Raw genomic sequence first — 4786 nt, forward strand, 5'->3', positions numbered from 1 at the left:
TTTTCAGTTCTTTTGATTATGTATTTAGGACTGAGACTGCTACATCAAATGATCATTCTATCTTTAACTTACTGAAGAAACCAAACTGATTCCCACAGTGGCCACATCGTTTCACATTTCCACCAGCAATGTACGAGGGTTCCAATTTCTCTTCAATTTTCTCATTCATACCAAAACTTGCCATTTTCCTTTTGCTTTTCGTTTTGTTCTGTTTTATTATAACCAATCTAGTGGATATGAAATGCTATCTCATACCTACACTTTTGTGGTTTTGAATTGCATTTCCCTAACGACCAGTGACGTTAAACATCTTTTCACGTGCTTGTTGACCATTTGTACCCCGTCTTTGGAGAGATATCTATTAAGGCCTTTGCCCTTTTTTTTCACTCTGAGGGTACATGTGCAGGTTTCTTACATGGGTATTTTGTATGCTGCTGAAGTTTGAGTTTCTACTGATCCCATCAACCATATAGTAAACACAGTACTCAATAGGTAGTTTTTTTATCCTTTGCCCTTTCACCCCTCCTTCCTGCTTCTGGAGCCCCCAGTGTCTATTGTTCCCATCTTTGTCTCTGTGTGTAATCCATGCTTAGCTCCCATTTATAAGTAAGAACATGAGACATTTGGTTTTCTGTTTCTGTGTTAATTTACTTAGGACGATGGCCTTCAGCTGCTTCCATGTTGCTGCAAAGGACATGATTTTGTTCTTTTTTATGGCTTTATGGCATTGCCCCCCCCTCCTTTTTTTTTTTTTTTTTTTGGATGAGGTCTTGCTCTGTTGTTCAGGCTGGAGTGCAGTGATAACACCTCAGCTCACTGTAACCTCCGTCTCCCAGGTTCAAGCGATTATCCTGCCTCAGCCTCGAGTAGCTGGGATTACAGGCACCCACCGTTGTGCCCGGTTAATTTTTGTATTTTATGTAGAGACGGGGTTTCACCATCCTGGCCGGACTGATCTTGAACTCCTGACCTTGTGATCCACCCGCCTCGGCCTCCCAAAGTGCTAGAATTACAGGTGTGAGCCACCATGCCCAGCCTTACCCATTTAAAAAATTGAGTTGTTTGTGTTTTTCTTGTTGAGTTGGACAAGTTCTTTCCATATTCTGGATGCAAGATTTTTATCAGATAAATGATTTGCAAATATATTCTTCCATTCTGTGAATTTCCTTCTGCTTTTCTGATAGCGTTCTTTCATGCACAAAAGTTTTTTGTTTTGATGAAGTTCAATTAGTCTATTTTTTGTTTGTTTCTTTTGTTTTTGGTCTAAGAAACTGTTGCCAAACCCATGACTATAAAGTTGTTTTTTTCTTAGAGTTTTGTAGCTTTAGCTCTTATATTTAGAATTTTATTCATTTTGAGTTAATTTTTGTACATGGTGTGTGGTAGGGTCCAACTTTGTTCTTTTGCATGTGGATACTCAGCTGGTCTAGCACCATTTGTTGAAGAAACACTTCTTTCCCCCATTGAATGGTCTTGGCACCCTTGTTGAAAATCAATTGACCTTAGTTGCATAGGTTTATTTCTGAACTGTCGATTCTATCCCATTGATTTATATGTATGACTATCCTTAGGCTGGCAGCACATGATTTTGGTTACTGTAACTTCGTAGTAAGTTTTGAAATCTGCAAGATTGCTTTGACTATTTGGGATCCCTTGCAATTCCGTATACATTTCAGGGTCAGCTTTTCCACTTCAGAAAAATGGAATTCGTGGGACTTGGGGATTTTGATAGGGACTGCATTGAATCTGCATATTACGTTGGGGAATATTTTGTCTTAACAAAATCAAGTCTTCTAAGACTCTACTTTCAGGGCTCATTTCAATCGTTCAGTACCACAGAAGTTTCTCCGAACCTGTAGAGCACTGGAAACCAAAAGGAGGCGGCAAGCGTTCTTTCCTGAGCACGCAGCCGGCTCCGAGCGTTGTGTTGCCGCAGCTGCCACTTTCCATTGACGGTCTTTCTTCTCTTCCTTCAGGAGAGTAAGAAGGAGAGGATGCAGTCTTAGTGGTTCCCCTAAAAACAAACAAATTAATCACAGAAATTAAAACTGAATTTAAAAAGTGAGTCTTCTAACCTTTGAACAAAGAAAGTCTGTAGCTCTTCCCTTCCGCCACCGGATTTGGACGTGCTGGCTTGAGATTTGGGTCTCCTCCTAAGCCGGCGCCCACCAAGGAGAAAGCCATGTTCAGTTCCAGCGCCAAGATCGTGAAGCCCAAAGGCCAGCGTCAGACGAGTTCGAGTCCAGCATCTCCCAGGCTCTTCTGGAGCCGGAGATGAACTCAGACCTCAAGGCTCAGCTCTGGAAGCTGAATATTATGGCTGCCAAGGAAACTGAAGCTGGTAGTCGTCGGAAAGCTATCATAATCTTTGTTCCTGTTCCTCAGCTGAAATCTTCCCAGAAAATCCAAGTCCGGCTGGTACGCGAATTGGAGAAAAAGTTCAGTGGGAAGCATGTTGTCTTTATCACTCAGAGGAGAATTCTGCCTAAGCCAACTCGAAAAAGCCGTACAAAAAATAAGCAGAAGCGTCCCAGGAGCCGTACACTGACAGCCGTGCACGAGGCAATACTTGAGGACCTGGTCTTCCCAAGCGAAACTGTGGGTAAGAGAATCCACGTGAAACTGGATGGCGGCTCTTAAATGTTCATTTGGACAAAGCACAACAGAACAATGTGGAACACAAGGTTGAAAGTTTTTCTGGTGTCTAGAAGAAGCTCATGGGCAAGGATGTTAAGTTTGAATTCCCAGAGTTTCAACTGTAAACAGAATGACTAAATAAAAGATAGATTCACAGTAAAAAAAAAAAAAAAAAAAAAAAAAAGAAAAGAAAGAAAGAAAGAAAAAAAGAAAAAGAAAAAGAAAGAAAGACCGAAAAGAAAAGAAAATCTGTATATTTAGGTCTTCTTTCATCTCTTTTAGCAATGTTTTTAAGTTTCCGTAAACAAGTCTTGCACCTTCTTGGGTAAATTTATTCTTATCTGCTCTTTTTGGTACTATCCCACACAATTTTTTGAACCAATTTTTTCAAACTTATATCATGAACATCTTCCCATGTTAATGGTATAAAGGGCAAAATTTGTTTTATGGCCGTTTATAGAGATACACTGCTTTTTTTTTTTTAATTTGAGACAAGATCTTACTATGTTGCCCAGGCCGAACTCTACCTCCTGGGTTCAGCGGATCTTCCCGCCATAGCTGGGATTACAGACATGTGCTACCAGTCCAGCTATACTACAGTTTGCTTCAACAATCCCTTGTTATTGGCTATCTTGGTTATTTCAAATTTTTAACTGTCTTAAATAAGGATTCAGTGAGTTTCTTTACAATGTACATCTTTGTACACTTATCCAATTATTTCCTTTGGATAAACTCCCAGAAATGAACGTATTAGGTCAAAGGAGAGGAATATTTGTCAAGCTTTGATGAATGTTGCCAAATTTTCCTCCAAAAATATCAGACCAACACCCACTCTGAATAGCAGTGGATGGGGTTCCTCTTCTTCACGCAGGATTCAAGTTGCTTTTACCCAATGTCGCTTCTGAAAGGGGAAAACAGGAGCCTCAACATGTTCCTTCACTGGGCAGAAATTTTGAACAAGACAATGGCAGTCCCAATGAATAGAGATGTCTTCCTCTTAGACCTAAAGGAGCCCTTTATTGGAATTTTTGCTGCAAAGATAATTTGTCTGGATTTGTGTGTGTGTGTGTGTCTTTTATTTGTCTCTTTCTCCCTCCGGACTGCAAGCTGCATGTGGCCAGAGAGACTATATATCTGGCTTGTTCACTGTGTATGCCCAGTGTCTTGTAAAGTGTCTGGCATAAGAAAGTTCCCAGAAGTTGTAAGTTATCTTTAAGCTGGGGGACAAGACGGCTTACCAAAAGCTAAAACTCCATAAGGGTAGAAATAGCATCTATCCTTCCCTCTTGTGTCTCCAGTGCTAGGACAGTCTCTGGCACATAGTAGGCTCAGTAAGTATCTGTTGAATGAAAGTGACTGGCTCCAGAGAGTCAATGGTGGTAGCAGATCTGAAGACTCCTAGTTCAGTGCTCTTTCTGCCTACTGCACCCTCTTTCTCACTTTTATTCTAACGTTTGCACTGCATTTCTGTGTTTACCGTCCCTTAGTTTCTGTGCGTCAGCAAAACAGCCATATATACGCTGCCCAACAGAGAAGCACAGGAGATTACCTGGCAGCAGCTCCAAGTCCCGACTAACACCCTCAAGTGATTTTCCAATGGAAAGGACCAGGAGGGGAATTTCCCCATGCATGCCCAGCTCTGGCGCATCTGTGCCCCCTTGACTTGGATGCTATTCTGTGGGCTGGAGTCAGCATGAAAGCTATTTTTGACTAAGTGGCTACCTAATCTTACATAACCCTGAGCGATTCAGGCCAAGGTCATTCGGCTTAGTGCATGAAAGACACTTCAGAGACCAGTGATTCCCCTTCCCATGAGTCCCTCCAGAGAAGCAGAGCTCAGAAGTTAGTTTCCATGATCATGGCTCTGGGCCTCCCCAGCAAAGCCCAGCTAGGACTTTCTGAGCACAGCCCTGCCTCTGCAATTTCTAAAAGAATTCCCTGCTGGGCACCGTGGCTCACGCCTATAATCCCAGTACTTTGGGAGGCTGAGGCAGGTGGATCATGAGGTCAGGAGTTCAAGACCAGCCTGACCATGGTGAAACCCTGTCTCTACTAAAAATACAAAAATTAGCTGGGTGTGATGGCACGTGCCTGTAATCCCAGCTACTCAGGAGGCTGAGGTAGGAGAATTGCTTGAACCTAGGAGGCG

The 4786-nt window shown here is 42.2% G+C and overlaps 1 non-coding gene and 1 pseudogene across 1 annotated transcript; both read left to right on the forward strand.

The window, feature by feature from the left end:
• The first annotated feature begins 1795 nt into the window (after window positions 1-1795).
• On the forward strand, window positions 1796-2010 carry LOC120365391 (small nucleolar RNA U3). The gene has a single exon (XR_005580339.1). It is a non-coding gene; the product is annotated as a small nucleolar RNA U3 (small nucleolar RNA).
• Window positions 2011-2182: 172 nt separating this feature from the next.
• Window positions 2183-2828, forward strand: LOC101037934 (small ribosomal subunit protein eS7-like; annotated as a pseudogene).
• Window positions 2829-4786: the final 1958 nt, after the last annotated feature.

Source organism: Saimiri boliviensis, chromosome 1 (assembly GCF_048565385.1).
Source record: "Saimiri boliviensis isolate mSaiBol1 chromosome 1, mSaiBol1.pri, whole genome shotgun sequence".
Classification (NCBI taxonomy): Eukaryota; Metazoa; Chordata; class Mammalia; order Primates; family Cebidae; genus Saimiri; species Saimiri boliviensis.